At 37.0% G+C, this 12,269-nt stretch overlaps 1 protein-coding gene across 2 annotated transcripts in view; it reads left to right on the top strand.

Annotated features, from left to right (window-relative positions):
• LOC145978077 (uncharacterized) overlaps positions 1-12,269 on the top strand; it is an 84,692-nt gene that overhangs the window by 47,042 nt on the left and 25,381 nt on the right. Inside the window, exon 1 of one of the 2 annotated variants that reach the window (XM_083110491.1) lies at positions 11,090-11,193. The exons of the other annotated variant lie outside the window; for it this stretch is intronic. The gene's annotated coding sequence lies outside the window, so the exon portion shown is untranslated. Of the gene's footprint in view, positions 1-11,089; positions 11,194-12,269 lie in introns of those variants that run through there. 2 annotated transcript variants of the gene reach the window in all.

Raw genomic sequence — 12,269 nt, 5'->3', positions numbered from 1 at the left:
ACCTAAGGAAGACGTTCATAGTTCATTGCAACAGAGGTCATTAAGGTAAGATGTTTGAAAAAGAAAATTGTATATTGTTCATGCATATCTTAGTTCATATTTTTGATATTTTTTTAAGGTAAGAGTTTGAAAAACAAAATTAATTGTATATTGTTCATGCATATCTTAGTGCATATTTTTGATATTTTTTAAAGGTAAGATGTTTGAAAAACAAAATTAATTGTATTTTGTTCATGCATATCTTAGTGCATATTTTTTATATTTTTCGTGCATATTTGCATGCATATTTTGCTGTTTGTTTGTGCATGGAAATCCGGGCTCTAGTGATGATGTTTGTGTGATTTACCTCTTTGATTGCCCACAAATACAGTGCAGTGTAGATTGAATGCATATCTGAAGTAAATAAATTGCTGGTTTCTCTGGATGATCGCCTTTTTCGTTTATTTGCCCCAGAACCTGCCACAGAAGGACTCGTGTTTTGTCGTCCATGTATGTTTGTGATTGCCCATTCATTCATCCTTATCTTCGTGATTGGTAGCGTTGTCGCCTTATAATCAAGGGGTCCCGGGTTCTATCTGGTGGAGGCACATTGCACAGAGGCTCGGATACAACTTTAAACTGTAGGTGCAGTCCCGATTAGCATTACTGTGCATAAAGTGGACTTGCAACACCAACTCAATCAATTATCTTCGTAATTAGCCAAAAGTGGCAGAAAAAAGACGTAATATAAACTAAAACGAATCAAATCAGATCGAAAAAGCCGTAGCCAGAGGCACAGGGGACCATTTCAAAGTATATGCACACTCTACTTGAAGAAGCATAGTGCATTGCAAATAAGCATATTTCTGCTTCAATAAATCGTTGGCCTGCTCAATTCAGAAGTAGACGATAATGTAAGTTCAAGCTCTAAGGTGCTGAAAATCTTTATCTACATTTGGTTCAACTCTAAATGATAACAGGACGCTGCTGCTCTGTGGCTGCAATACATTAGGATGTTCGATATTCGTCGGAATTTCATTAAAGGCGAGCGTATTGGGAGGTGGGTTTACATCTTGAATTAGTTACGCAAATGTTCTCCTTTTGCTGCATCAGGGGCAACAACAAAATTGTGCTACAAGTGCACGTCTGTATGTAGAAGAAATGATGAAACTTAATGTGTTAGCACCAGGTATCTACGAAAAATTCTGCAATGGACTGACTCTAAGGCAAAGTGGCCGGTTTGGAACTGACAGTGACGGCGATTAGGGATGGGGGGCATGGGGAGCACCCACCCCATACATATTTTTGTCCCCGCACTAAGCCTTGTCTACCAGTGGATTTGACCCAAAATCATCTGCCCGAATTTCATTTTCAATACGCTTCTCCTTAATTTCAGTCAGTAGAAAGTAAACTATCCTTGCCCCCCCCCCACCTTGCACAGTTAAGACATCTAATCGCCGCCACTGGGTGCATACATTTTTAAACAACAAATAAGTAACAAACGCCACGTGAACGAAAGAAACACTGCATAAAACAATGTGAAAAGCCCAGATGCCAGTCCAATGGATTTTTGCGCATTTGGACTGTTGAAACGACGTCTTCAACATCGCCGCCCGTGCACCCTGGATGGTCTATGGAAAGCTTGCAGGGAGGAGTGGGACAGAATTCCCATGCCTGTCCTGCGCCGGAGCTTCCTGCAATGGAAACTGCGATGCTCTGTAATTGTGTTCCATAGAAGAATATTACAAATTCCAGTTGTGTTAGACATTAATGGACCACACATAAAACATGATCGGTGGTGGCGGCGCGGTATCTCTTAAGGTGAGTACCCGTCAAACATGGTCGGATATAAAGCGAACAACCTTCTGTACAATTAGTTCATAATCAGAACACAACATCTTTTAATGATTAGTATTTATCAGTTCACCACCATTGTTGCTATTTATCGAAATAAGGCAATTGTGCTATATTTGGCAACTTTGTAAACAATAGCTCACATGAAATGGTCACTATCAATCTTTGATGAGTGCATATTATGTAGTACAAATAAACTTTTTTTTTACTCCTTCTTAAGTACAGTGTTTGTAATTTAAGTTATTACAACCACTTTTCCTATTTAAAAGTTACATAAGAATTTTGAGTTTTGATAATTAATAATTTCTCAATTGACAATTTTTTTAGTTAGTTCATATCACCAGAATTTGTATAAACACAACTCTTCTGGCAAAGGATTTAATGTCAAAAAGATAAAGAATTGAACATTTATTAAATAACAAAAAAGAATGTTAGATCCAATGAAGTTCCTGATTCATATTTTATGCATATTATTGTAAGTAGTAGTGTGCAAGAAATCTTCTTCGGTATTGTCATTCAAAGCCGTATGATCCCATTTTAATGTTGGCTTCCAGTAACTTAGCAACTTTGGCGGATATAAATGACCCCCGGTTATACAACAAATACTAAAGAAGTATGTTTTCATTATTTAAGGGCATGAGGGAGGGTTTCCGCGAGGCTCTCCCCTCCGCAGCGGCTGCAAGCACTGTTGCCAACTTAGCTCTTTTGGAGCCAGATATGGCTCTTTGGTGCACTCGTTTTGATCTGAACTGAAATTCCCGCCCCCCCCCCCCTGCCCCAGTATAGTGCCATCACTGGCTCCATCCTGCAGAGACCAACTTTTGTCATAAATGTAAATTTTGCACGTGGTATTGTTATATTGGCTGCTTCGCCCCTCTTACCAACCCAGCTACTTTTTTATAGCGCCGTGGCTGACGTGAAGATGACATAATATTGTCATCTGGGAATAATATATTTTCGATTTCATACGACCATCGGTGGATTATTGAGATGGGTGATGCCGCCAGATCTAGACGGTGAAAACTAAGAATAAATTGTCTTCACTTTAAGGTTAACGGTAATAGAAGCACTATTATTGTATTGATGTAAACATTCTAAAATTATAGACTTACCTTTTCCATCTTCGCGCTTTGGTGCATGGCGTTTCTCTAACCGTCCCTCACATCGAGAACATGTCATTTTAACTGACTTCGAATTGGACACAGCCGTCTCAAATATGGGAAATTTGCTGCAAAGGCTGAACCCTCCAATGTGTCGTGTGTGTAATGTGATATTAAATATTCGACATTCTTAATTGAATGTACCGAGTTTATTTTTTTCAGACAAACTTTTAATCTTCCCGACTGTTTATCATCCATGTTAGTAGAGGAAAGGAACGGGAAAAAATGGCTTAACCCGGAAATAATTGCGACACAAATGTTTTCTGTGCCAGATTGTGCGGAATGGTATAGTAAATAATATTAAAAATCTGCCATCCAAATGTTTGGGGAAAATCCGCCATCTTGAAAAATGGCGGCAGATATTCATCTTAAAAATTCTAAAAAATTAATATCTCGAAAACGGTGCATTGTACACAAAAAGTAAAGATGACCAAAATGAAACAACAGAAAATTTACTAAATTATGGGTTTTGTTTGATAGAGCTACCGTAAATCCGAATTGAATTAGAAAGATTCAAATATTTTTTTTAATTTTTAGAATTAGCGTAAAAGTTGGTTTCTGACGCAAAAAACAGCAAATATATAAGAAACTATGTAATTTACGTCCTAAAGTCACTGACCCAAATTCATAACTTATGATTTTCTCTAGAGATTGTTTTTTGTTTCGTGCCTTTAGAATCAGGGGTTGGGGAGATATGTAGTTTAATGCATAGTCATTTGTTTCCCAAAATTTAAGTGTTCCATTTCTTATGATATTGGTTGATTGATTGATTGGTTTGCTTTATCTTACTTCGCTTCTTGTGTCACTTTTGGCTAATTTGCGAAGATGGGAATGAGTGATGATATGATGAAATTGATATACACTCACAAACATCCATGCCCAGGCCGGGATTCGAATCAGAGAACGATTATGATATTGATGAGAATGTAATACATTGTTTTATGGAGTGTTTCTTTCGTTCACGTGGTTTGTTACTTGCATGTTGTATTTGTTGTTTAAAAATGTATGCACACAGTGGCGGTGATTAGGTGTCTTAACTGTGCAGGGGTAGGGGGAGGGCAAGGATAGTTTACTTTCTACTGACTGCAAATAAGGAGAAGTGTATTGAAAATGGACTTCGGTCAGATGATTTTGGGTCAAATCCACTGGTAGACAAGGCTTAGCATTAAGGGACCATGGTGTGGGGACAAAAAGTGTGTATGGAGGGAGCGGGGGGTGGTCCCCATGCGTCCCATCCCTAATCGCCGTCACTGTCAATACGTTGAATTAATATGATATTATGATATGCAAAATACGGTTCCAAACCGATCACTTTGTCTTAAGAGTCAGTCCATTGCAGAATTTTTCGTAGATACCTGGTGCTAACATGTTAAGTTTCATCATTTCCTCAACATACAGACGTGCACTTGTAACACAGGTGTTACCCCTGATGTAACAAAAGGAGAACATTTGGTTAACTGATTGAAGATGTAAACCCCATTTCCCAATACGCTCGCCTTTAATGAAATCCCGACGAATCCCGGCCTGGGCATGGATGTTTGTGAGTGTACATCAATTTCATCATATGATCACTCATTCCCATCTTCGCAAATAGCCAAAAGTGACACAAGAAGCGAAGTAATATAAAGCAAACCAATCAACCAATATCATAAGAAATGGAACACGTAAATTTAGGGAAATAATGACTCTGCATTAAAGTACATATCTCCTCAACCCCTGACTCTAAAGGCACGAAACAAAAACCAATCTCTATAGAAAATCATAAGTTATGAATTTGGGTCAGTGACTTTAGGACGTAAATTACATAGTTTCTTATATATTTGCTGTTTCTTGCGTCAGAAACCAACTTTTACGCTATTTCTAAAATTAAAGAAAATATTTCAATCTTCCTAATTCAATTAGGATTTATCGTAGCTCCATCAAACAAAACCCATAATTTAGCAAATTTTCTGTTCTTTCATTTTGGTCATCTTCACTTTTTGTGTAAAATGCACCGTTTTCGAGATATTATTATTCTTTTAAATTTTTAAGATGAATATTTGCCGCCATTTTCCAAGATGGCGGATTTTCCACAAACATTTGGATGGCGGATATTTAATATATTATTCACTATACCATTCCGCACAATCTGGCACAAAAAAACATTTGTGTTGCAATTATTTCCGGATGAAACCGTATATTTCCTATACTATGTGTTGGTGACAGTGTTTTAACAAATATTTTTAGTTTTTTTAGAGTTTTTGGATTATTCTTAACTTTATAATGTCTTGTGTATGTTCTGTGTAAATTCCTTTACAACCGTGAACTTTTAACCTTTCTTAAGGGGCCAGAGGAGGGGGATCCAGCTACAACTATCACATTCAACGAACAGTGTTGCCACATCTACTCTCCAGCTGCGAAAGGATAAAGGTCTCCACATTAAAGTTGCAAACAACAAATTGACACTGCGGCAACAGCATATCCGCAGTCATGTGACTGAGACTCCACGTGGAGTAGACGAGCAGAATGACAGCTGCGCCAATTGGCTGAAGGTTGAGTGTGATTGGACGAAAACAACTCGCCCGCTGTTTAACCCCACCCGCGTTCGTGGCGGCGGCTTCCTTCAGTTCTTGGACGTTAACGAAGTAAACGTGCGGACAATAACGAATTTCAATTTCTTGCAGATATTTTAACGGTTAGTCAGTCAAAAGTTTTCTGTGGAATGATGGTGATGTGCTTGTGCAGTCTTACGAAATTTATTCTTAACTTAATTTATTTACATGTCAGAGATGATGGACAATCCAATAACATTTGTATTATTTGTATTGGTATTATAAATTGGTGCCTATGACATTCTCTCCCGAGAAGATTGATTTTTCTTCATACAATTTGAAGGGTGCAAAATGGTAAGAATTTTAATGAATTCATTTAACCATTCGTAACTTTTCATGTCCTCTTGACAGTCGTTTTTTTTTACTTCGACGGGAAAGCTTTTTATGTCCCCTTTTTTTCATTTGAATGCTACTGACGCTGCGATACAGATCCTGCGTTAGCAGCGACTATCGAGTCAATTGCGCATGCGCTAACTGGACGAGTCCAGTGACAAAATAGGGGTGACGGTTGGAAGTGGAACGCATACGGGGAAGCAGGTTATAGTTCAAGTCCTACCTTTCTGTGTTTAGACATCCGAAACGAACTGCGATGACTTTACACTCCCAAGGTTTCCGCATCGTTTTTAAAAAATAGCACAATACAATATGACACACATTAACAAAGACAACCGCAACCTAACGTTATGAAATCTCTAAAGAAACTCCACGTGGACGACAAGTACGTCAGTTCCTAAAACGGACGCTATTGGCGGGAAAGGTTTGAGGGGATGATATACTGGGCTCCACGTGGACTTAATACATGGTTTGTCAGAGGGAAACTGATTTTTCGGAACTCTCTTTGAAGTAAAGTGGCGTTCGAATGGGAACTTTAAATATACGTAAAAATTGTCTGCTGCTGAAACAACATTGTAGTTTCACACATTAGTAACGTCGACGACGAAATACATTAAGAGGGGAGTCTAGTCGAAAAATCCTTCACAAACACAGCAAAGCGACAATAAACCAAACAACCGAGCACATACGCAAGAAATAGCAATCTGAAACCTACAACGTTGTTTCGCACATGTTTTTACCTACCTCTTCTTTCGGGTGTAGATTCGTCTTCTATCTTGGACGAACTATACATAGTTTGGTACATCGAATCAATTCAGGCCATCTATTGAAAACCTTCATATTCAAACATTTTTTCCTCATTGTTTACAATGGCATAACCGTCGCTGAGTTACTCATCTTGCATTGTTGGTATAGCAATATTCGGATAAGTACACGTTAAAACTATTGTTATGCTATACAAGTACAGAAAGTAGGGTTGAACCAATACCACTTTGAACCGATACCGATGCCGATATTCTTATCGATTCTCACCGATACCGATATCGATACTTGAAAATTACAATAAAATTAGTTCAGTATTAGTGTAAATATTCTTCCCCAATTACATGCACGAATTTACCAATAAATTTGCTTCAGAATATGCAAGAATTACATCAAAATATTCAAATAGATGTTATGTAAAAAAAAATCGTGCAAAATTTGTGCAAAATAAAAAGAAAGTTCTAATTTTGCTTAATTTCTAGGATAATAGACTCCGCGAAACACTCTTCATTTTTGCGGGCCCCGTGAAAGATCTATATGCCGGAAAAGTATCGGCTGGTATCGATAGATAAATTCCAATCGATACTTTCCGATACCGATACTATTTAGTAATATTTCAGCACTTCCTGTTTCGTTAATCGTTTATATATTACTTCGTTATTCTGCAGTACCTTGACAAAAGAAAGAATAGGCACTTGGGATCCCTACACTAACGGTTAAGGAACTTGTAATCATATGTATCATCCAAATCATTATAAATTTTTGGTCGGGCCTTTACCAAGAACCAATAAAGATGACAATGTTCAACCAGAATTGAAAATGTTCACCACTATTATATCTGAAAAAAGTGAAATTTTGCTACTCAGAGCATTAATTACAAATTTCTGGATAGCTATGTATATGTGTGATCTTCCTTATATGTGGGTATTTATTTTAGGTTCTAATTGAAACGCTTAGTGGAATTGTCTCATTATTAAGAGCAGAAAATGAAACACCGAATAAAATACATTTTAAAAACATGATTCTTAGTGAATCCATATAATATCATTTTCGTGATTCTTGACCTTGCCTCCCCATTCTCTCACCCACTTCTGACGTCCGTGATTTTCCTTAATTGAAATGAATAAATATAAAGTTTTATTAGGTTAAGAGTTTCAGCTTCCGTGCTTATCAATGGATTTTTAACCAAATGCCATTAAGCGGGTGTCTGCATAATTAAATAAGACACACGTATCACAGATTAAGGGCCCCTATAATCAAATTCTCTCGGCGGCCCTGTTCATTACACCATCTGGAAGTTCATATAATCGATCATCTTGCCCTCTGGTGGCGAAGATGAAACGCAGGCAATTTCTGTTCAGAAGCTTATCATCGTATTGGTATGACAGAAAGTGACTGACGTATTTTAACAACCAATGAAATCGCTTTACAGAGCACGAGTAAACCGCGTTGCCAGCAATCATACCTTAAAATTGCAAATTCTGTCGGAAATATAGACAAAATTCTGGATAATGATATAATTTTAACAGATTTTACGCAACTTTTTACCAAATATGCCTTAACTTCTGTACAATTATAACGGGAAAAACCTTATTTGACAAAAGGTACGTGAGATTGTGCTCAACAAGGGAGTTCAATAGACGCAACTGTATTTCCAGGCCCGTAGCCAGGAATTCTTATTAGAGGGGGCAAAGTCAATCCTAGGGGGGGGGGGGGCAAATTTTTAATATATTGTGTTGCATTGGCAGATATAGCAGGGTACAGACGGGCACTTGTCCCCCTCCTCCAAAAGTGATAAGTAACAGGAAAGGGATGATATCTTGAAACTCCAATGAACAAAAAAAGTTCGAGCAACATCAAATAACAATATTTCGATAATGACTTTCCGGAATACCAAAGAATACAATAACATAAATAGTGACTGTATCTACTTTATATTTACAGGTCGAAAAGGTTAATACAGTAGACGATTAATATGTACCAACAGTTTTGGGCTTCTCTGCAGAACTGATTAAGGAAGTCCATTATAAATCGTGCTTCATAAGATTTCCCTCTAGTTTCCAATTATAACACCATTAAGCCTTGTTTCCATGATTATGAAAAACTAAATATGCTGACCAAGGCAGTAATTTATTTTATTAAAAACATAAACTAAACGTAACGTTTCAACCTTCTAGCAAGGTCTTCATCAAGTACAAAAGTAACAAGATACACAAAAAGGGCATGACAGATTTTTACGCACAAAGAAATCTAACGAAAATCCAACACCACCATTGTATTGTGTTATGCAAGAAAAATCGAATTAATTAAATAATAATGATTACATTACATCTAACTTTGATGAATTGTGTAAAAATTTGTAATACATTTTTTTGTATTACAAGAGGTTAATGTACGTATCTCCGAGCAGCTTGTTGTAATATAAGCAGAAAGGGTGTAAGTTTCGAATAAGTGGAGGTTTACGGATTTCAGCTGCGTGGCGGCAGTAGCATGCATGTAATAGTCTCGAAAATTTCGCATACCATACGACATACTGTGTTCGCTGTTGTGACGTGATCACCACCTTTGTATGCACATTAGTCCCGCCATGTGGCTGAATTCGAAACTTACATCCATTCTGCTTATTACAACAAGTTGCTCGGAGATACGTACATTAACCTCTTGTGTATAAAGGTTTACTTTTCTGACATCTCAAACGGATCACCCGGTATTTTTCCAACATGTTCAATTTCATATTAGCTAATAATGGAAAACAAGCACACAAACTGTATTTTTGAAAGACAGAATATGCATGACGAACTTATTTTTTTTGTACATATGACACGTATAACTTTCATGTACAACATATATTTTACACATATGCAACATGGAGCGACGTAAAATAAGAAAATGCATATGCAACATGTTAACGCTAAATTGTGTAAGTATTAAAAGTTTCTTTAATATATATATATATATGTATATATAGGATAAAAGAAAGGAGGGCCACAAGGGCTCTCTTCTCTTCTCCCCTCCTCTTTCACTTTTTATATATATATTACTTAAATACATTACATGATCAATTCATACGCCAAATTGTCTCCCAAATGTGCGTGCTCCTTTTCCTCAAAAGAATTGTTCGTGCATTTAAGCAGCAACAATCTGAAGTATATATTTGGCCTTACTTCTCTCTCTGGTAATTTAGAATGCATTACAGGGAAGAATCATATTGGATCGAAGCGAACAGGAAAATCTTTAGATCCAAATATTTGCAAACTGAAAACAATATTGATTTAATAGGGCGCAAATAATTTCACGGGGTGCCATGGCATACTCTTTAACATTTTTTTTATCAATTATATAGTTTTGGCTCCCAGGGCTTTAGACTATAAGAATAGCATAACTTGTACTTGCGAGCGAAGCGAGCAAGAAAATTTTACGAAATGTACTTTTATTTGCATAAAATTTGAAAGCGAGTGGACAATTGCCCCTCTGTGCCCCCTGCAACTGCCCTTGGCCGTCTGGAAGAAAAATCCAAGAAAAACTTGAAAACTAATTCCGTCTTGAGTATCAATTTGTACTGCTATTCTTAGATTCTGCTAGTCATGTTTCTTTACTTCAATGTTTGCCCCCCTAGATTGGACTTCCGACCAAAACTGGGTGGGGGGATAATGCCCTCGCCCCCTGCTGTGGTTGCAGCACTGTTTGTGAGTATTTTTTCATCAATTTCACGTCATCACTCATTGTCACGATTAGCTCGAAGTGTCAGAAAGGCAACGGTAAGTAATAAAAATCGAATATCCACTCCCTCTCTCTACCACATGAATCACTATTACCAATAGGCAGACTTCGGAAACTAAAGATTAAGCAGTTCAAACTTCATAGCAACACATCCAAGAAAAACATCCAAACACATTAGGCACCTTTCATACAAGACTTCTCAAAATGTCACAACTGTTCTAGATACTAAAAATTAGGAAATCATTTCCGGAAGTCTGAATTAGGAACAGATTTTCTCCCCCTAATCCTAGTACGACATTATTCGGAATCCCACACATCTTAATAAATCATGAAATCAGTAAGTGTTTTTGTTATGTTGCTAGAGTAATAGAGGATATAATTGTAAAGATTAGTGAGAATTCCAGGTAGGAATATGTTCTGTATTTTTCACAGGGGGGGCAAAGCAGGCTCTCAGGGGGGCAGTTGCCCCCCCTGCCCCCTCTAGCTACGGGCCTGTGTATTTCTCACCTTGAGAGAAAATAATAACATTTGATAACATTAAAATTGTAATAGTTATATATTTTTTAGATGAATGAGTGAATGTATATAGTTACATAAAAATACTTTGTACTTTTTGTGTAAATTTGTCTTATGTGCTTAAAATGTATGCTGGGCGTAAACAGCCAGATGTAAAACTGTAAGTCTAATAACATTTGTTGATGATGATTTGATCATCTTCTAATAACCTTGGATTTGATAACATCTTGAAAGTTGCAAGTGTACAGAAAGCTCAGTAAACAGAAATGTATTTAACGGTAAGTAAACTTGAATTACAAGTATGATTTAATTATACTGAACAGTAATATTTTACACTAAAATTGTGTTACTGAAGCTAGCAGATTTATATTTTTGTACCTTATGCACTGTGTTCCCTAAGTATTGCCCATATTTTGTGCAGTGCAGAGTCAGCTAATATGTCACTTATACACTGCATATAAGTAGATTGTTAAGCCATTCTCCCAAGAAAAGCAGAGTCCTACGGGACGGCACTTACACCACCTCTGACCAATGAAGAATGATGATGATAACATTCTGGATGAAACAGTCTCACCATCCAAATGCTACAATCTATAGATCAAAGGGAGCCAATACTACAAAATGCCGCGTCTAATTGATTGAATGATTTGAAAATTCTGGTTGCGTCAGCACTTAGACTATTTTGCACCCGTCACATTATACGGGGCCCAGCCCCTTATCATAACTAAAATAAAATAAACGTGTCTGAGGACTAAAATATTGTTAGCTGTGTTAAAAGTTGAGGCACTCAGCATATATAAAGACAAAACTAACACACACACACACACACACCATCACACACCATCACACACACACACACACACACACACACAACGCTACAGAGGATTATACTGGCCGTAGGTCTTGACGCCAGAGCCTCGTAAGTCTGCAAAATGCAGTCCAGGGTGTACTACGTGGAAGGGTCACCCCTTACACCCCTCTATCTGTAAGAATATGAAACTAAATGTAACTTCACATACTTTCAATTCATTGAATACTCCATTTAAATATAGAATAAGTAGACCTGTCTATATGTGACTCCAGTAGCGTACGCAGGATTTCATCACGGGGGTGTTATTTCGAAAACTTCCTACAAATTCACATTACCATTGTTTTATTATACTTTAATTAATAATACTTATAATTAATTAATTAGTTTAATTACTACTAATGCAGCTGCTGTTACTACTTATATCACTACTATTATTCAGTAGTAGAGATCTACATAAATATATTTATGAAAGCAATAGAACAAAATTACATTTTTTTTGTTTCTTTTTTACGAAATAATTGTCTAGTCAACGGTTATTTGTAT

Source organism: Lepisma saccharinum, chromosome 24, assembly GCF_977018435.1.
Source record: "Lepisma saccharinum chromosome 24, izLepSacc3.1, whole genome shotgun sequence".
NCBI classification, from domain to species: domain Eukaryota; kingdom Metazoa; phylum Arthropoda; class Insecta; order Zygentoma; family Lepismatidae; genus Lepisma; species Lepisma saccharinum.
The sequence above is the reverse complement of the archived record's forward strand: the minus strand, read 5'-3'. Positions and strand labels throughout refer to the sequence as shown.